The sequence below is a fragment of the Triticum dicoccoides genome, chromosome 6B, assembly GCF_002162155.2.
Source record: "Triticum dicoccoides isolate Atlit2015 ecotype Zavitan chromosome 6B, WEW_v2.0, whole genome shotgun sequence".
NCBI classification, from domain to species: Eukaryota; Viridiplantae; Streptophyta; class Magnoliopsida; order Poales; family Poaceae; genus Triticum; species Triticum dicoccoides.
This window is the reverse complement of record NC_041391.1, coordinates 236,090,782-236,112,808: the sequence shown is the minus strand read 5'-3', so window position 1 is coordinate 236,112,808 and position 22,027 is coordinate 236,090,782.

The following is a 22,027-nucleotide window of genomic DNA, read 5'->3' as shown; positions in this document are numbered from 1 at the left end:
TGGCAGACTATGTAAGGACCAAAATCAATAGCAAGAAAAAATAAATTCAATGTCCTTTTAGCATGACAACTTATAGCAGTTCAACATGGCATTTTTAGTACAACTCCCCTGGCATTTATTCTATATTACAATATGAGTATAGTATGGCAGAATATCATGGTATTTTTGTAGATGACAATACATGGAAACTAATAGTAGTATATCATGGCACTTTTAGTAACTGAATTCTTGCATTTTTCTAATGTTTTTATGAATAAGTATAGATGTGTAAAACCGATGTTTTTATGTATGCATTACTGCCATTTTTACTATTAAGGGCATGACATTTTTTATATGTCAATTTTTTTACTTTCTACATTGTAGCGGTGTGAGCATCTATTGGCAATTAAAACATGACATTTATTTTTCTACACATCTGGCATTTTTGTGTGTGCAACCCTAGCATTTTTAATACCAAGCATATGGCATTTTTATCTATGCAACCTTGACGCTTTTACTAACAATCACATGGCATTTTTATGTATGCATCCCTAACATTTTTACTAACAATCACATGGCATTCTTATGTATGCATCCTTGGGCATTTTTTACTAACAATCTGATGGCATTATTTTTGTCATATTTTTTATGTTTACGAGGAGACTAGTCTTTTCCCAATTTTAAGTCTTGGCAGATTTTAGCAACTTAGCACAAGTCAAGCAATCAACCTACACATGCAATTCTAAGAGTGTAGCAGCGGAAAGTAAAACATTGCATATGAAGGTAAAGGGAAGGGTTTAGAGAGAGCAAACGCAATGTAGACACAGAGATTTTTGGCGTGGTTCCGATAGGTGGTGTTATCGTACGTCCACATTGTTGGAGACTTCAACCCACGAAGGGTAACGGTTGCGTGAGTCCACGGAGGGCTCCACCATGAAGGGTCCACAAAGAAGCAACCTTGTCTATCCACCATGGCCATCGCCCATGAAGGACTTGCCTCACTCGGGTAGATCTTCACGAAGTAGGCGATCTCCTTGCCCTTACAAACTCCTTGGTTCAACTCCACAATCTTGATGGAGGCTCCCAAGTGACACCTAACCAATCTAGGAGACACCACTCTCCAAAAGGTAATAGATGGTGCGATGACAATGAACTCCTTGCTCTTGTGCTTAAAATGATAGTCTCCCCAACACTCAACTCTCTCTCACAGGTTTGGCTATGGTGGAAAGATGATTTGAGAGGAAAGCAACTTGGGGAAGACTAGAGATCAAGATTCTTGTGGTTGGATTGGAATGTCTTGGTCTCAACACACATGAGTAGGTGGTTTTCTCTCAAAAAATGAGTAGTGGAAGTGTAGGCACATTCTGATGGCTCTCTCTTGAATAGAGAAGGGGGTGGAGGGGTAATATATAGTCTCCACACAAAATCTAACCGTTACACACATTTGACCCAACTCGGTCAGACCGAATAGGAGAACTCGGTGAGACCGATTTAGGTCAAAATGTGAACGTTAGGATTCTCGGTGGGACCGACATCATCAACTCGGTGGGACCGATGTGCTAGGGTTAGGGCATAACCTCATCTCGGTGTGACCGATTGCATGAACTCGGTGAGACCGATTTTAGCAATGAGCAAACAAAGAGTTGGTTAGGCAAACTCGGTGGGACCGATCACTCATTTCGGTGAGACCGAAACATTACGAAGGGAAGCAGAGAGTTTGCATTGCAAACTCAGTGGGACCGATGGCTCATTTCAGTAAGACCGAAACGTTACAAAGGGAAACAGAGAGCTTGCATTGCCATCTCGGTGAGACCAAATTGATTAGGGTTTCTGGCAGTGGCTATGTCAAAGAAACTCAGTGGCGCCGGATAGATCAAATCGGTAGGGCCAAGTTTGACTTTATGTTTTGGACATATTTGGAATTGAGGAAGTGGTTGAGGGATTTGGAGCATATCACTAAGCATTCTGAGCAAGTAGACCATTAAGGAACACATCATCCCCTTTTAATAGTATTGGCTTTTCCTATGGACTCGATGTGATCTTGGATCACTAAAATAGAAATGAAGAGTCTTGAGCTTTTGCCAATCTTTGTCCTTAGCGTTTTGAGGGGTCCAGATCTCTAGTCCATGCCATGCCAATCATTAAACTTTCTGAAATATTTAACTTGAAATGGATATTAGTTCAATGAGCTATATGTTGTTATGAATTACCAAAACCACCCAGGGATTAGTTGCACTTTCACCTTTCCTGGGTGATAATGCCGTCTCATGTCATAATCCTTTATGAGCTCCAACCATCTCCTTTGCCTGAGGTTCAACTCCTTCTGTGTGAAGATGTACTTCAAACTCTTGTGATCCGTGTAAACATCACAACTATTTCCGATAATAAAATGTCTCCGGGTCTTGAGCGCATGCACTATGACTGCTAACTCCAAATCATGTGTGGCATAATTCAACTCATGAGGTCGAAGCGGACGTGAGGTATATGAAACCACTCTTCCCTCTTGCATAAGAACGTCTCCAAGTCCCTGATGAGAAGCGTCATAATATACTTGAAAATCCTTGTGTATATTCAAAAGAATTAGCACTGGGGTTGTAACCAAACATTTCCTCAACTCTTGAAAACTGGCCTCACATTCCTCAGTCCAATTGAACTTGGTGTCTTTCTACAATAACTCTGTCATAGGCTTCGCGTTCTTGGAGAAATTATCAATTAAGCTCCAATAATATCCTCCGAGTCCAAGGAAACTGCATATCTCTCTAAGTGAGGTGGGTGCCTTCCATTTGGTGATGGCTTCAACCTTGGAAGGGTCTACTGCTATTCCTTCTTCTGTTATAACATGTCCAACAAATCCGACGTCCTTCAACCAAAACTCGCATTTGCGGAACATGGCATACAACTGATATTCCCTAAGCTTCTCGAGAACCAAGCGCAATTGTTCCTGTGTGTTCTTCTTCATCCTTCGAGTAGACCAATATATCATAAATGAACACCATGATAAACTTGTCCAAAAACTCATGAATACCTTGTTCATCATGCTCATAAAATAGGCACTGGCATTAGTTAAATCGAAAAACATGACCGTATACTCATAAAGCCCATACCTCCTGATAAAAGCTGTCTTAGGTATGTCCTGCTCTCGGATCTTCAGCTGGTGGTATCCTTATCGAAGATCGATCTTGGAGAAAAATCTAGCTCCCTGCAGCTGGTCAAACAAATCATTGATCATCGCTAGAGGATATTTGTTCTTGATCGTCACCTCATTCAACGCATGATAATCTACAACCATTCTCAAGGATCCATCCTTCTCACCTAGAAGCACTGGGGCTCCCCAAGGTGATGAACTCGGTCGAATATAACCATTCATCAATAATTCCTTAATTTGCTTCTTAATTTCCTCCAGATCATTTGCGGGCATCTGGTACGGTCTCTTGAATATTGGTTCGGTGCCTGCCGACAACTCGATTAAAAAATCTATGTCTCGATCTGGTGGCATGCCTGGCAATTCCTCCGGGAATACATCGTGATAATCCTTCACAACTGGTACTTCCTCCTGAACAACTCCCAAAAGAGAATTCACCTGAGTCCTCCTTGGCGTATGCCTCAACACATACTTGATCTGTTTTCCCTCTAGGATGGTGAGAAGAATAAACTTACTGGCACAATCAATATTTCCTTCCTACTTGGATAGCCAATCCATGCCTAGGATTATGTCCGATCCTTGTGATTCTAGGATGATGAGGTCTGTGGGAAAACATGTCTACCTATGGTCAATGGCAGCTGAAAACATCCTCGACTAGCCATAGTCTTTGCTCTTGGGGAACTTACTAACATAGGTGACTTAAGGGCTATGGTCGGTAACTTAAACTTGTCCACAAATCCCTTGATATGGATGAATGTGATGCACCAGTGTCAAAAAGAACAGGGGCTGTAAATGCATTAATCAAAAACTTACCAACAACTACGCCGGGTTGCTCGTCAATTTCGACCACATTGACGTGATTCACCTGACCTCTGGTGAAAGGATTGGGCTTCCTTCCAGAGCTTCCATTGCCACTCCCATTCTTCGCCTCGGGACATACGGTGGCGTAGTGTCCGGTTTTCCCTCACATGAAGCAGGTAATGTGACTCAGATATTTCTTTGCGGGTGTTGCGGAGTTGGAATGATTCTGATTGCCGTTTCCTCCATTCACATTGCCATTCCTATGGCCATTATGGTTATGTCTATTTCCTCAATGATGAGAATGGCCTCCATGTTATGGTGATTGTGTTCACCATACTTCCTGGATCCTGATCCATTATTTCCCGAGTACGGGGTATAGCGGGGCTTCTGCTGAGCTCCAGAGTTATAATTTCCTTGTTCGTACTTCCTCTTGCGGTTCTCTCTCTGCTGATGCCTGCCTTCCAGAATGAGAGCTTTGTAAATCAACTCTTGAAAGTTATTGAAGGTAGCCACGATCAACTGAAGTCCTAGATCATCATTCAGTCCCTCCAGAAATTTATCCCGTTTAGCGGCATTTGTGACCACATCTCCTGGAGCGCATCGGGCTAACTGGCTAAACTCATCCACATACCGAGCCACTGAACGACTCCCTTGGCATAGGTTGCAGAATTCCCTCTTCGTCAGACTTATGGCCCTAGCTGAAACATGTGCGGTGCGGAAAGCCTACTGGAACTGATCCCATGTCACATTGACCACTGGTAAGGTGGTGGTGTAGTTTTCCCACCACGAAGCTACTGGTCCATCCAGTTGATGTGCGGAAAAGCGCACCTTCTTAGCATCAGTGCATCATGCGGTGGTCAACTCCCTTCCGATCTTGCAGAGGTAGTCATCTATAACAATCGGCTCGGTGCTGCTGGAGAATACTGGTGGGTTCAACCTCAAGAAACGGATAAGGTTGTCAACTGAGGGTGGTAGCGGCGGCTGGTTCTGGATTTGGTTCTGGTTCTAGATGAGCATCTGCATGAGGGCATTCTGGTTTTGCACCAACTCGATAAGTTCTAGTGGGAATCCTGGGTCACGTCTCGGAGGCATCTGATGGGTTTGGAGTGGATGAGAAATTAGAATAGAATAAGGGCCTAGTGGGGAAAGTCACTACCCATATGCAAATGAGACGAATAAAACTCCAAATCACACCATTCAATTTTAATCAAGGTTCACACAATCGGGTCTAAGCTAACTATTACAAAATCTCACGAACGACATCGAACTGATCGAAAAAATCTAATCAAAAAATCAAAATACTAATAATATCTAAAGTGGTGGTCGGCTAAAAGTTCCGTCCAGTAGAAGGTTCCATCATGTCATCATCGTTGTTCTCTCCATTGTCCATCTTCTCCTTGGCTGCTTCTAGCTTCTTCTTCAAGTATTCGTACTTCTCCAGTAGTACACTGATTCCATCACGAGTTGCCTTGATTTCACCTCCAGCTCGATATTCCGGATGATCAGCTTCCTGGTTTCCTTCATGCTATCACACATCCTGTTAGAATAATAAATTCGAGGTACGCGGTCGATCCTCCGAGGAACAAGCAATCACAGACAATGACGACACCGAGATTTGTTAACGGGGTTCGGCGAACTCGCCTACTCCCCGGGGCAATGACTACGGGTGCTCCTCCCCGAGATACCGCAACACCGGCCACCCGGGCGCCGGCACAAGCCGCCGGCACCCCCTTGCGAGCCTGTCGCTATCTAGTCGTCATGGGTTACAACGTGGGGTGCCTCCTCATATATAAGAGGCCAAGGGTACAACGTGTCCGACTCCGACACTACAAGTATCCTACCCACACTACAACACCAAGTCCAAGCATAACCCAACTAGTACAAAATATTCGACACAAACACAACAAACTCCACCTTGGCGAATATTCTCCACCACCTTGAATTTGTCCATGCGTCAAACTTCCATGTACTCCGGACTTGTGTTGTCTTCTTCGTAGCTTACCGAGAGCTACTCGACGAGTCTGCCCCAGGCCCGCTGCCGCCGTGAGACCCCGCTGCTACTCCCGCAACTCTAGTCTCCGTGACTCCACCTGCAATAGTGCTCCCTTGCAACTTGTAAAGATGCGAAGCCGTCCTCGCTCCAATCATCATGGTCACCTCATCTTCTATGATTCTCATGGTCTTCTTGTCCCGATCACAATGAAATACCATACCACCATCATGAAGAACACCAAGCGAAATTAGATTCCTCCTTAGCCCCGGCACATGCCTGACTCCCCGAAGCATCCGCTCAACTCCGTCAAACATCTTGATTTTGATGTCACCTACTCCAGCAACACGATAACCTGTGTCATCGCCCACATAGGCTAAACCAAACTCACCAGACTTGTACGAAGAGAACCACTCCCTGTTGGGTGTCGCATGAAAAGAGCAAGCTGAATCCAACATCCACGCTTCACCTTTGGTTGATCGCCGGTCTGATACTATGAGGACATCACTACTGCTGTCTGAGTCATCACCATGAGTTGCCTTATTAGCACTTGCCCCACCATTGAGTTCTGGACAGTCCTTTCTCATATGTCCCCAGTGCTTACACTTGTGACACTGTATATTCTTTTTCTTTTTCTTGTTCTTCCCAGCCTCATATCCCTTCCGCCACTACTCACCCTTGACTAGCAAACCTTCACCATGAGAGACTTCCACCGCGTTCTTCTTTCTCATATCATAAGATAGCAATGCCGCAGTAATATCCTCATTCTTGACGGTCTCCTTGCCGTGCGTCAAAGTAGTGATCAAATGGTCATAGGATGATGGCAATGAACAAAGAAGCAGAATTGCCCTATCCTCGTCGTCAACCGTCGCACCCAAGCGTGCTAGATCCGTCACGACTTGATTAAAGGCGTTCATATACTCCACAAGATCTGACCCCTCCTGCATCCTCATCCCATACAACTTTTGCTTCAGATACACCTTGGTCGTCGCAGTCTTGGACATAAACTGACTTTCCAGCTTCTCCCAGATGTTCCTCGGCGAATTCTCATCCATCACACGATAAATAACCTGGTCCGACAGACACAACCGTATAGTCCCGGCTGCTTTCAATTGTAACTCCTGCCAGTCATCAGCCTCCATCTTAGTTGGCTTGGCTTCCTGCAACAACGCCTTCAAGCATCCCTGTTGTGCCAACAAATCTTTCACCCTTGTCTGCCATAACCCAAAGCTTCCAGTTCCATTAAACTTCTCCACCTCAAACCTGGTACCCGATGGCGCCATGGTTCCTTGTATGGCTAACCCTGCGAAAAATAACCGAGCTTTACACGTGATGCCCAAGTACACAAAGAGAACCGAACGTTGTCTTCCGTGCACTAGTAGCAATTCCAACCAAAAACTCCCTTCCGGTCTTCACGTGTAGCAGCTTTGATCTTGGCTCAACTCTTGATTGCTAGGCTAATTGCCTTGCCTTAGCCCCTGCCTTCCGATGGATGCCTATCACCAGCGATGGCCTTTTTTCTTCTGCCGGTTGGATCTGATCTATTGCTTTTTTGCCTCTGTCTCTCGTTGCGTCCCTGCTGCTGCCTTTTAAAGTGCACAAGCGCACGGTTCCAGCAGTCCGTCCCGGACATGAGAACTCTCCAGGGACTCGGTCCCGTTTTTTATTCCAAACAAAAAACTCGGTCGCTGTACGCGTTTCATTCCTGACATCCACTGGAGTCCGACGAGTCCGTGTCTGCGCGTATACCCCGAGCAACCGAACAGGCTCCAGCTGCCGGCCTTCCGCTCGATACGGCCCAACACGGCTCGGCCAGTCGCGTGGCTCCCTGGCTGCTCCCGTGCGTCGCGCCTAGCGGCAGGCCACGCACCTCCGCCGTGGATGCCTGCCCTGCGTGCTACTTAGTCGGGTACTCCTTGCCGCCCAGTGAACGTTACGCCGATTTCAATTGCTTCGATCTTCCACATCACGATCCGTAGCCTTCTCAAACCTTGCTCATGATACCACTTGTTAGAATAATAAATCTGAGGTACGCGGTCGATCCTCCGAGGAACAAGCAATCACAGACAATGACGACACCGAGATTTGTTAACGAGGTTCGGCGAACTCGCCTACTCCCTGGGGCAATGACTACGGGTGCTCCTCCCCGAGATACCGCAACACCGGCCACCCGGGCGCCGGCACAAGCCGCCGACACCCCCTTGCGAGCCTGTCGATATCTAGTCGTCATGGATTACAACGTGGGGTGCATCCTCATATATAAGAGGCCAAGGGTACAACGTGTCCGACTCCGACACTACAAGTATCCTACCCACACTACAACACCAAGTCCAAGCATAACCCAACTAGTACAAAATATTCGACACAAACACAACACATCCAATTCTCCAATCGGCGGATGTGCTGGTCCATATCCTATATGTATGGCGCGATCGACTCATCTTTCCTAGTGCGAACTTCCCATTGGTGATCCCGGTGTTCGCATATCCTGTAGACGGTGTCTTCAAGATCCTTGTTGTACTCCTCACAAATGCTTCCAAAGGTGATGTGTGTGGCCATACTCCTTCCTAAGCTCCAGGTTGGTGCATCCAAGAAAAGCTCGATAGGCTCCATAGTTGGTGCAAAGGTCCTCCCAGGAATATAAACTTCGATCTCCCAACATTTCTCCTCCAGCAAGGTCGTGGTGAAGGTTCCGATGAAAGTGGGCAGGGCGATGTTCAGATACTTCATGACATTCTTCAGGTGTCGTCTGAAGAGCATGGTCTCGTCGGGCTGAGCAAACTTGGTCCTAGGGGTCGACATCTATATTGTTGAAATAGAGAAGGATTAGAAATGAATAAAGAAGAGCATAAGACCAACGGATATATATGGAAATTGTAAAATAAGTTTTTTTCCATCCTATGGCTTTACCATTCCTAATGGTCGCGTTCTACAGTTAGCGTGTGTTCTGAATACCATCTTGTAGCGACCCGATCCCAATGGATCAAAGTCTCTATGCTTAAGTACCATCCCTGGATCGGTATGCTGACACACACAGTACTCGAGGATTTATAACAAAGTTCAATCACACTTTATTACATCGAGGTCCTCAAAAGAGTATTTATTACAAAAGTATGGCAAAAGGCCATCTAAATAAAATAGATGCGGAAGCTTCGAAGATAAATGACTCCATCCAACTCCATGGCAAAACTAAGTACAGAACAACGACCTATCGCACCTTAATCCTCATCAGAAAACTCTGCAACATGAGACGTTGCAGTCGTGTAGGTCAGCACATGGAATATGCTGACAATGTCACACTATAGAATAATGATGAAAAAGACTATCTCTATATGCATATTTTGGCTGGTGGAGGCTCTAATTTTAATTTTGCATAAAGCTAATTTTTCCCTACAACAAAGGAATAATTTTTTATTTTACTACCAAGTTTATGCCATTATTGAGAAGGTTCCTCCAACTCAATTCCCAAGTTGTTAATAACCCAATTCATTAATTAAATAAAGTGATGAGATCAACCAATAATTCACTTCTAGATACTCAAATTTGTCCAGAACCGGGGACACGGCTAATCATGATTAGTTTATACACTCTGCAGATGTTTGCGCACTTTCCCCCACAAGACTCGACCACCTTCAAGATCGAAAGATCGAGACATAGTCTTTTTGAATGTGTTCCCCTTAACTCTGGATAGGTCTGGATAGGTCGGTACACCTACTTTTCCCTACATTTGCTAGCCTACCCGAAAAGGCTCACACAAACTTAGTCAACTATGCCAGAGCCCATAATGGCTTGTGGCTGCACACGGAAGTTTCTAGGCATGATATATTGTATGATCCCTTTGAGCCTGGGTGGCATTCCGTAGGGTCATCACACGGGTTCTCCGGGATCCCCTAGGCCAAGCATTGGATTCTCCAGGTGCCCCAACCATTGCACCCAGAGTTGTTTTAATGTTGCCACCTTATAGTTACCCTTAAATCATTATTTCTCTCTCACAACTTGCATGAATCACACATACCAATCCCCGTCTACAAGCATGGCTAAGCAATATATGACATAACGAATATTCCCGGGGTGTTTCAAGGATCATGGGTTCCTATCTCATGAAGTAGGTAGCAATCCCACAATTCCCAATCCTACTCATGCAAATTTGTAAGAGTGAAACTAACGCATAGTAAACCTGGGTATAGAAAAGTATGATCAAAGTGTGAACTTGCCTTGCTGATGTTTGTTAAACTCTAAAGATTGGTAGTACTCCGCCTCACACTCTGGACAATCTACTGTATGCAAGCAATAACATACATAAACATACAAGCAAAGAATCAAAAAGAAAGCGAAGAAAAGACTTTGGAAAACTCCAAAAAAACAAATAAAACTTCTAAACATAAGTAATTTTAACAGTAAAAAAATTGTGTGATTTTGATCTTAACAGAAAGTAGAAGTCATGTGCTTCGATTTGCAAAAAGAATCACCTCAAACGGAGTTACGAAACTCAAATTATGGCCTAACGAAGTTTGCATTCAGATCTGTTCGAATTCGAATTTTAATACTTTCAAAAATACTTTTCGTTTGGTTCTTTGGATAGAGGGGATTTTTACAAAACCGTAGGAAAAAGAATCAACTAAATCGGATCTATAAATTAAAAGATATGCTAGAAAGAAGATTGTAAAAGAATCTGAAAAAAATAAAACGTGAAAATACTAAATTCCGGCCGACCGTGGCTGAGGTGCCATGTGGTGCTGCGTGATTATCTGCGCGTGAGTGCTGCTAGAGGACGGCCGATCCATAGGAAAACTGAATCACAGCGGCTAAAAAGAAATAAACCATAGGCCGGTTCGATCTAAACCGAAGAAATCGATCTTCTAAACCGTTTTTTAGAAACAGAGATGAACAGAGGGGCTTGCAGAGAAGAACGAGCGTTGGGGTAGCGATCAGGCTCCCGTGAGGCGGCGCCGGGAGTGTCGGGAGGATGCGGGAGGGTGTGGCTCGTCCGGTGGCGGAGTCGGAGATGGTCGGCGACAACGAACGACGACGGGGCGAGGTGATGCAGCTCGGTGCTCCGGCAAAGACGTCGAGGTTGGGATGGCGCTTGTACATGGAATTGGGAATACAAGCCCATGTCAAAGAGAGTCTAGGGATCGACAGAATTCGGAACATAAAAGGAGGAGGCTCAGGATGGCTCACCGGCGTCGGAATCCGACGATGAACTGCAGCGAGATTGGAACGGCGATAGCAGACAATACGGTGGGTTTTGGCGAAGGGTTTCGAGGGGAATCGTGAGAGGAGGTCCCGGGGTATATATAGGACATGAGGCTTCGAGAAGTTGTGTATTCGGAGTAGGGTTCCCAAAGAAATCAGACGCGGCAGTGGCGTCGTGCGTGAGCTGGAAATCCTGTTCGGTTTTGTGCAGGGAAAGAAGAAGATGAGGCGGGGCCCAGCGCTAGGTGAGAGAGAGAGATAATGTTAGACAGAAGGGATCCAGGCGGGCGAGCAAGCGTGGGATGCTCGGTCCTGGCACTGGCGGGCGCTCGTCCTTATTGGCGGCTGGCGCTGGTTGGGCCTTCAACGCCTGGCCTAGCCGCTTCTGGCTGGGCCGGTTGGCGCCTGGCCTGGCGGGCGTTTCTTTTTTCTTTTGTAAAAATGTTTTCTGTTTTTTTACAAAAATGTTAAAACACCCGAAAATAATAAAAATAATATTATAAAAATTCCCAGAAAATTCACACAATTATTTGGTCTTATATATGACCTTGTGAACTTTTATCTGGCCTAAAATGCAAATTATAATAATTTTTTTTTGATATTCTAATAAAATTTGCATCAAAATAAATTGCAAATTAAACCCAATAAATATATTTTTATTTCAAATTCCATTTACAATATTTTCTTTCCGTTTTTGAAGAAGTACTTTTATCTTCTCTCTTTATTTTATTTTTGAAATAATGGAAATGAATTTTGGTGAAACCCAATTTGATCCAACTTCCAAATTTTGAAATTTCAAAAGTGAAATTTAGGGAAACTTCCAACTCCCTCTTTTGGTCCTTGAGTTGCTCAAAGTCTCTTGGATCAAAATTCAAATAAAACAGATGGAGGCAAATTGAATATTGGGATGTTACGTATCTTAAAATTTTGGGATAACAAGGTGCGGGTGGAAGATGCGAGAGTTTCACAGCACAATAGACAGAGATGCTATCTTGAAATTTCAGCATAACAAGGCACGACTTGAAATTTCGGGAGAACAAGATTAACGTGTAATAAAACAAAACAAAAGACAATTCGCACCCCACTACAGAGAGCCATGTCTTGTTTTAATATATTACAACAAATGCCATTTAAAAACAACAACAAAAAACTAAAAAAAAATCGGGAGAACAAGCTTAACGTGTACAGTACCAAATCAATTTTCACTTCCCTCAACAATAAAAAAACAATTTTGTACTGTCTAGCATATGGACTAAATTTGAGTATATTTTTCCTGTTTGAATGGGATTGTACTTGGATTAGTTATACAACCATCTAAATATTATCTTCACAACACATGACATGAATATAGGAGTAGTAAATTCCCGTATAAAAATGAACTACATGTACATACGATCTCAAATTCAAATATATATATGCTCTAGCTAGATGTTCGAAATCTAAACCATGTATGATACTATGTACAATGTATTTAACACACACACACACCATTTAGATATGTGTTGCGAAAGCCACCCATCATCTCCAATTTGAATAGTGTGTCCATGCATGGATGCAATGTGGCCAAACGATGCATGCCATCGATATCTTAAATTTAAATCAGTTTGACCTTGTTCAATGTGTATACAATATAGCATGCTTATTTCAAAACTACACCACACATATCTCAATTATATTCATGCATGCATAGGTTTAAAACATGATGATCTCTTATTCAAATATTTGAATTTAACTTTACATTGATTATGACCTCACCAAGTCTTTTAACCCACACAGTCGTCTTCTCTTTATAGTTGTACCACTAACTTTCTCTTGTGCATGCATGCACACATACTGCCACTCGGCATTATCCATCACACACACACAATCTTTTTCTTCAGGTCGGTTTCCCATGCATGCACACACACACACCTCCCCCTCTTCATCACTTCGGGCATTCTTTATCTCTCACATGCATGCGCCACGATCGATATTCCTCTCTCTCTCTGTGTGTGTGTATGACTAAGTCTTTCCCAGTTTTCCACACAAACCGATCGATCTATATCTCTAGTCAGGTCTCACCCTCTTTCCCACGTACATATCGACCATTCTACCTTTCTATATAGGACTACATAGCTAATACGCACACATTATCTATCCATCATCTCCCTCTCATCATCCATGCCTTCCTCTTCATCTCTCAGGCGCGCGAACAGTGGAGAAGACAAGGGTAGCAAGGGCCCTGGCCCCCCTAATATCATTATATTGAGGCTAGTATGAATGTGATTAGTAGATCAATTGCTGGTAAAATGTTTTAATTTGATGAATTGGCCATCCCCGTCAAGGATTAGCAATTCTTGACCCCCTAGCTCATTTAATTTTCATGGCTCCGCCACTGCGTGCAACCGCGCACGTTTGCGCCCCCTCTCTTTAAATATCGATCTCGCACTTGTACATTCCTTCCCAGTCTCCTTCCACTTGGTCCCTTGCACCATCTTTCAACACCCCCCATATCCCAGTGCTTGTATGCTCGTAGAGCTCTTCCCTCTATCTGTCTCTATCGATATCTCACGCAGTCGACCCCTCCCCTCCCTTCTCGTATATTACCCCGGCCCATGCACATACATGTATGTATATAGGTCTCTCTTTCACACAAATTGCATTGACATGTATTCCCTCACCATATCTCAGTATCTCTCACACACACGAACTACGTGTACGAAAGAGAAGAGGTGCACACATGCACTCATTCGCACATACAAACGCGCGGGTGCATGGTGGAGCACATTTGTACAAAAAAATGTGCGTGTAGAAAGGCTTTAGATGATGTGCCACTAGTCTATATCTATACCTCTATATCTAGATCTATATCTATATCCCTATATAGTGTGCAAATAATTTTGAAAGATGGTCGTTGGATGAAGCCAATTCGACGATGCAGATATGCAAATCCGAGCACTATTGGCCGTTGGATATCATCTACATTCCACCAGATTCTGTCACATGTACAATCTAGAGGACTCCATGGTTGAACTTAAGCATAATGCACAAACCTCAAAACACAAGCACTTCTCCGTTGTTCTAGAATCTTCCATATTATAATTGCCCAAACTTTTTTTCTAAATGAATTGTCATTATTTGTTTTTTACTTTATGCTTTACAATGCACAATTCCATGAATCTTAAAATAGATTAACTTTTTTTATAAAACTAATTGATTTTGAATGAGATGAACTATAAGAATTAAACGAACATCTATGTCATGCATATATGACTTAAAGCTTACATGCTATAGTGTGTTATTTATTCATAATTTGGTTACCAAATCTCATGTGTGCAATGCACGTGTACCTTACTAGTACTTCCAATGTATGCAAAACACATAAATTAGAACTCCAATGGCATGCTACACAATGTCTCTCCCTTTTTCAGTTAATATATTATGATTAAAATGATGTGGGGGCATCCGTGAAGCCACGTGCCACATGTGGAGGTGTTGTCATGACCTTCTTGCGTGGATTGATCACACTGACGTGATGCTGGTTCCAGAACAATGTACTCGACCTCTGTCACGCACACTGGTGGAGTACATGCATGAAGCGAAGATGTGCATGCACACACTCATTCCCTCGCACGCACACGCGCGTACATGATCGAACGCATTTTTGTCGAAGATCCACCCCATGTGATAATTAGACGTGTGTATAGTCGTTCACTTAATGGATGGTCAATTAATACAGTTCATGCAAATTGAGTGGACGTGAGGGAGGAAGTAGTTGAGAATGACATTACTACTTCACTGCGTGCATGCGAGTAGTTAAATCATGGGTTGCTACTTCCATTGGTCTCCTTTGTATTTTGTGCAAAATTTTGACCATAATTTTAAGTAAGACAATATTAATGCATGTCATAATTAAAAAGTAATATCATCGAAAACTATGTTCAAATGTGAATCCAATGATATAATTTTTGGTGACATGCATTAATATTTTATTAGTTAAATTTTTGGTCAAAATTTGGCACAAAATACAAAGGTGGCCAATAAACTAGGACGCAGGCAACATGATCAATTTTTTCCTGGGTTAATGTTGGTGGCCTTTGTATTTTAATATGGACAGAGTGGAGTAGTACTATCTTTATCTTATCCTTGTAGGGCTCTCCCAGCGCCTACGCTTGCCTCCCTGCCTGGCCCACCAGATCCCGCCATGGATAATACCTTAGATCCTTGCACTGCTGCCTTTGAGCGAAACCCACATGTGTTTGAGAGAGGATCCATTGCTCTGGAATCACAGATAGGTGGCGCCGGAGGACATGGCAGAGCTGCGTTGCAGGTGGTGGGCAACAAGGGAAAATCGGAACAAGGAAGCATCGCATCGATTGGAGACAAGTCCGAAGGAGTTGCGTCTGGCGAAGCACAAGGTGGAGGCGCAAGTCGGTCTCAGGGGAGAGATGCTGAGGGATGTCAGCATCTGGCAAGGTCGCGTTGATTTCGAGCTGGGGCTGATGGCAGAGATCATATTCACGAAGTTGACTACGGAGAAAAGAAAGCGCATGCCTGCGGGATGGGATGAGTAGCCAGTGCAACTATTCAAATGGGCGGTAGGACAAGCTAAATAGCAGAGCCAGTTGTGGCGGCGGCGCTGGGCAAGCATCATAGGCGAGGTGAGTAGCCCTCCTTCCCCGCCAGTGATGCAGTCACCTACTCGGTTGCTGCTCGAGTGAACTTGCGGCGCCATGGAGGTTTGCAACCATGAGAATCACTCCATCTATATGTATTGTATTTCTCTGAAAATACTTGGTTGTTTGGAAAAAGATCGTAATTTATTTATCATGGGTTTTTGAATGCTTGGTCATGACAATCACCCAAAGCCACAACCACAAGTCTCCATCGCATAATACTTGACGGTCGGTCTGACCTGCATCTCACTGAAGGGACATGCATTTTCTTTGTCTGACATGTACGACTAGGTACATCACTGACATGTGCGGCCGCATTTGAGCAGTACTTGAAATTTGTGTTCAAGGAAACTCATCGGGAGCCGTTTCGGGCTTCGAAACCGAAACCACCAATAAATCTTTAGCTTGTTCCCATCACATTCCAAAGTAGTAGTACTACTACCGTGCTATAATTAAGTGCAAACCTGTTCACACCTATCAAACCTAAACGTGTTCCCACTATGCAGGTTTTAGTACTAGTACTACTAGGTTATAAAAAGGGGAACTACCTAGCCAAAAATTACTCCACCTTCCTCCTCACAAGTCCTTCTTGTTCGTCCTTCCTTGCCATGGCCAGTTTGCAGAGCTCTAGGTCGAGAACTACTAGTAAGAAGGAAGCAACGACCAAGGCTGCGAAAAAAAGAGAGGACTTACCGCATCACGGGGGGCTCGAAAGATCTCTCACAAGCAGGCGAGGGCTCTCAGGAGTGCACTAGCCGCGGAGGCGAACATGTCGAGCTAGCGGTGCTGGAGTCGTTATCCCCTGATGACATGCCCGCTTAGCTCAATAAGCAGAAGGAGTTGACTGACGGCTTGGTGAAGTTGCTGAAGGAGAGCATTGCCTCGAGTAAGAAGGCAACTAGCAAAATCTTGCAACTCCAAGAAGACAAGGCGAAGCTCCTCTAGGAACTCGACCTGCTGAAGGAGGAGAGCGCCGGCTGGAAGAACCTGCATGAGAAGAGCAGTTCCTCGGTGAAGATGCTGAAAGCCCTTGTTATGGAATAGAAGGAGGACTTGGTGAAGCTCAGCATCGAGCACCCGACTGCTGTCAAGGAACGTAATGTGGCCGTGGAAGAGATGATGCACGCTCGCCTCGAGAAATCCCGCATCATGGATAGAATGAATAAGATGGTGGAGGAGAGGCACGAGGAGATGAAGGTCATGGAGGCGATGAAGAAGCAATTAGTACTCCGCAGCCAGCAACCCTTCATGAAGTAGAGAGCAGCGCCCCAGACTTCTGTCTGCATCTTCCTTCTTTTTTTGGGGGGGGGGGTAATCTTCCTTCTTTTTCTCATGTGTTTCTTGTTTTGCTTCGGGTGTTTCGCCGCATGTGTCCTGTTCTCTGTAAGGCACGAATGGAACAATGCTAACAATGAGCGGCGTCGTGGGATCGATGTCAAGTAAATTAGATAATTTTCTATTGCCATATCGCACTAGCTGCCGTGTTTCGCACTCCTCCGTCGTACTAGTACTCCAGTGGAAAACTAGAGTATACCGCACGGTTCTTCTAAATTAGAACTTTTAATGATAAACTAACATTTACAATCATTGTTAAAAGTGACATGCCATTTTTTAAATAGCCCTTATTACATAGTTCACATACCATTTTTGAGATATGGAATAGTGTAAAATGTAGACATAGTTCTAAATATCACATATTACACATTTGAAATACCATTTTTGAAATATGAAAAGTGATTGAAACATTGAACAAATTAGTGTATATAAAATATGAAATAGTTAATATGATATGTATGTCTACCGTATGATATGCGATATTTAAAATGTCTCGTAGTTATATATGTGATTAATTTAACCAGTCTGAAAATATTAGCTTCAAACAAATGTGTCAGTATTGATTATGAAAATTAGTAGTTTTTTACAAATTTCATGTGATACAAGAATGTGAAAATAGTAGCTATAAACTATAGAATGTGAAAGTATTGATTATGAACCATAGAAGATGATATTTGATATGTGATGTAAACATAAATGAATTTTATGTCAATCTAGTTTAACATGCTTTAAGGATAATTGAACTTAACAATAATGGTGATACTATAAAAAATTAGTTCATACTTCCAAAGTTAAATGTATTGGATATTTTAATTAATTAACAACATTTAAATGACATGCAGATATCATTCAATGGAGCCTGATATCATAACTAAAACAGGGTATATTGCTGTACTTCCAAATGACATTAAGCAGATTATATTATCTTTAGTGACTTGTCATCCAAATCAAGTTCTTGGCCTTACGACTGTTTGCAAAAAATGGAAAAAACTGATTACAAATAGGATATTCAAGAAACTACAGGCACAAAATACCACCTTTGCTTGGTATCTTCACAAAACTAGAGAACCTTTTCAGATTCATGCCAGTTGGAGAGTATCCAAATGTAGTTCATTATCAACACTTTGCGCAAGAATTGCAGAGCTCTTTTGATGATGAGTTATTGAACAACTTGAGGATAATTGACGCCAGGCATGGCAAAGTTCTGATGGTTTGTTGCATCCTTGCTGTTTGGGATCCTATTACTGGTAATACAATCTTTACAAATGAACAAGAGGATGAGGTAAACAACCAAGGCAGTGTTACTTGTGCTGCTAATCATGACCACAAACAAGGATGTCATAGTTTACCTATCAAAATAATATGGATAGCAACTGGAACTACCACCACAAAGGTTTATACCTTTGATTCTACTACATCAGTCCGGCAATGTGCAATGGCTGCATTGCCAACTCTTTCATATGTGGAGTTTTGTGCAAGAATTACAATTGGTGTCTGCGTTCTGGGAACCGGGGTACCCAGACTTGCCTTCCTGTGGCCCACGACGTGGCTCCATCTTCAGCACCAACTACACAAGACCCTCATGAGGCAGATGACGCCAAGACCTCCAGAAGGAGCGGCCTCCTTAGACCGGCTCCTAAGGAGCGAAGATTTCTATGGAAGCCCTCACCTCATGAGGTTCGGATGACGCAAGCCATGACGACCAAGGCCAGGTGGGCGCCAGTGGGCGTAGTATAGCAGGTTTCCTCTTTGGTGCTAAAGAGGCAAGCGCAGGCGTGGAGTCCCGAGGCATCAACCAAAGATTTCCATTTCCATGCTACAAGACCAAGACCGCCAGGACGACAGGATGGAGGTCATCGCCGAGCCCACCGCAGCGTCATGACCAGAAGCTTTGGAGGCGCAGACCACCTTTCGTCAGGACAAGATGTACTAGTTGTCTCCCTTCGAATTTGGCTGTTGTGGGATGCCTTCCCGCCTTCATTTTTGGGGAAGAGGACCAAGGCCACTATAAGTATAGCCTAGCCACCACCATAGAGGGGGACGGATCATTCAGAGCATCCACACCCACTCCAGCACAAGAACACACCTCCTAAGGTGGTTCTACCAATGTACTAGTTCATCCTCAACCCACCTCGAGGCAAATCCACCACAAAGCAGGAGTAGGGTTTTACACCGCAAGGTGGCCCGAACCTAGGTAAACTACCGTGTCCCATTTCCTTCCAGTTCATCAAGGTAGGCCGTGAGATCGACGAGTTGGCAGACCGGGGAGGTTGAGTTCTTCGCACGCACCCCAGAGTTCGAATCTATCTTGGGTTTGCAGGGCCCTGAATCCGACATTTGGCGCACCAGGTAGGGGTGCATCAGATCCTCTCTTCCTCCAGTCGATTCGCCACTGTTTCGCCATTCCCATGGATGATGCTCATCGAGTTCGTGATAGCGCCGGGCCGCCCTCACCGCCCGCATCGCCCAGATAGCGCCCGCAGGCGATGGTGCTCCCAGTCGTTCCCTGTCGCCTGCGACCAATGCTACCACTGGCCCCGCGGCCCATGAGCAGCAGGCTTCGTCACTGCAACCTTCTGTGCGGAGTGATGGACGCCCGGCCACTCTGTCGCTGACTCCGGTGGCCGCTTCCTCCTCCCACGTGAAGCGGGGGCCAGCAAACGCGCGGGCCGTGTTGCTCATGGCACGCGAACTCATGCGCTATCGCCTGGCCGATGACCTCTACGAGGACTGGCTGGACCGCATCACCAAGCTTGTCAGCACTACGGGAGAGACCCTGCACCGTCTCGCTCGCTGCCTCCCCCGCCACCTCTCACGGGTGACGTGGCCCACGGTCCGCCTCCTCCGCCTCCCATGCAAGACATCATCCCCGAGCCAAGGCATGAGACTCCATGGTGTGACCCGCTACGCAGGGCACTGGCGCGCGACGAGGAAAGCTGTCAGGTGGTGCAGCGGCCGCAAGGAGAGTGCACTCCCATCACCGCCACGTCAAGACCGCGTGCCGCCCGAGGCGGTCGTGCGCGAGCGCCAAGATCAGGCTCCACCTCCACGGCGGACTCCCATGACCTCGGCAGACTGTGGCGCATTCACCCCGGAGCTGCTCCACGTTGTCTGGCCAGGGAAGTTCAAGCTAGACCTGCGTCCGTGCTACGATGGCACCCCCGACCCTACTGGGTTCCTGCAGCTTTATGAAGTGAGCATCGAGGTGGCCAATGGCGATGAGAAAGTCATGGCAAACTGGTTTCCCATGGCCGTCAAGGATGGCGCACGCTCATGGCTCCTGAACCACCCCGCGAGATCAACCTCCTGGGATGAAATGCAAGAGCGCTTCATCTCCAACTTCCAGGGCACTCGCGACCGTGTGCCGGTCGCAAGAGACCTGCGGCGCATCAAGCAGCAACTAGGGTAGACCTTGCACAAATACATCCATCGCTTAACCAACGTTCGCCTCAAGATTCCCAAGGTGTCGGACAAAGCCATCATTTCGGCGTTCAGTGATGGCGTCCGGGATGTCAAGATGAAGGAAGAGCTCGCCACACACGAGGACATGTGCTCGGCTCTGGAGATGTTCATCATGGCAACCAGGTGCGCGAGGGCCGAGGAAGGTCACATCTCCCTCCTGGAGCTTCTGGAGGCTGACCCAGAAGACAAGAAGGCCAAGGCCAAGGACGTGAAGCTCAAGGGTCTAGTGGTGCTTGCGGCCGAACCTAAGATAAAGCACGGCTGCGACCACCCCGAGTCCTCCAAGGGCAGCCGACTATTCTGTGTCTTCCACAACGTGCACAACCACAACACCAATGACTGCCAAGAGCTCAGGGCCATCCGCGACGAGCATCTCGGTTGTTTCCCCGAGCACAACAACCGAGGCTACGACCATGGAGGGGGCCAAGGTAGAGGATGCTGGGACAACCGTGACCCCCGCCAGGACTGGCGCGACCAACCTCATGAGGACCGTTGGCAGAGCCAGCCTCGCGAGGGCCACTGGCATGATCAGCCTCGTGAGGACCGCCCTCAGGGAAATGCCAGCCTTCCTCCGCTGCCACCCCTACCAAGAAGGAATGATGACCACCACCAAGATGATGGGGCTGGGGGCTTCCAAGAGCCTGGTGCCATCGCTTGCATCCTAAGAGGCGCTCAGGCCCCTGCCTCCCATCGTATCTTCAAGCAGTTTGCTCGCGAGGTGAACGTGGCCCTTCCCAAGCTCGAGGCGACGCATCCGCTCAGGTGGTCCAAGTACGCCATCACCTTCTACTCTACTGACCAGCTCAAGTGCGCGACCACTGTCGCCGCCCTCCCGATGCACTGCTTGCCTACCATCAGCAACGTCCTCGTCGCCAAGACACTCATCGATGGCGGCGCGGGGCTCAATGTTCTCTCCGTCGAGATGTTCGGCAGGCTCCAGGTGTCGTACAACCAGCTTCAGCCTACCAAGCCTTTCTCAGGAGTGACCGAGGCTCTACCACCCCGATAGGACAGATCCTACTCCCTATCACCTTCGGCAAGCGCGACAACTACCGCACTGAGCTCATCGACTTCGACATCACCCACATTCGCCTCGCGTACAACGCCATCCTCAGGTATCCGGCCCTAGCCAAGTTTATGGCTGCAACTCACCATGGCTACAATGTCCTCAAGATGCCGGGAAGCTACGACATCATCACGACCGCCTGCGACAAAAAGACGCGGTGTTCTCCCTCGAGCGTGCCTACCAAGCTGCGGCGATTGAGAACCCAGGCAACAAGGGTGATGTTTACCCTCCTGAGGCAGTCCCCAGGAAGAAGAAGCAGCTGCTCCGCCTAGAGCCTTAGGAGGATGGGGCGTCCAATGGCCATGCCTCAGGACCTGCGCCCATTGACGAGGCGCCTTCCCCTCTCTCATAGGAAGGCGCGCCTAGCGCCCCTCTCAGGCTAGGCTCGGGGGCTCTCCTTT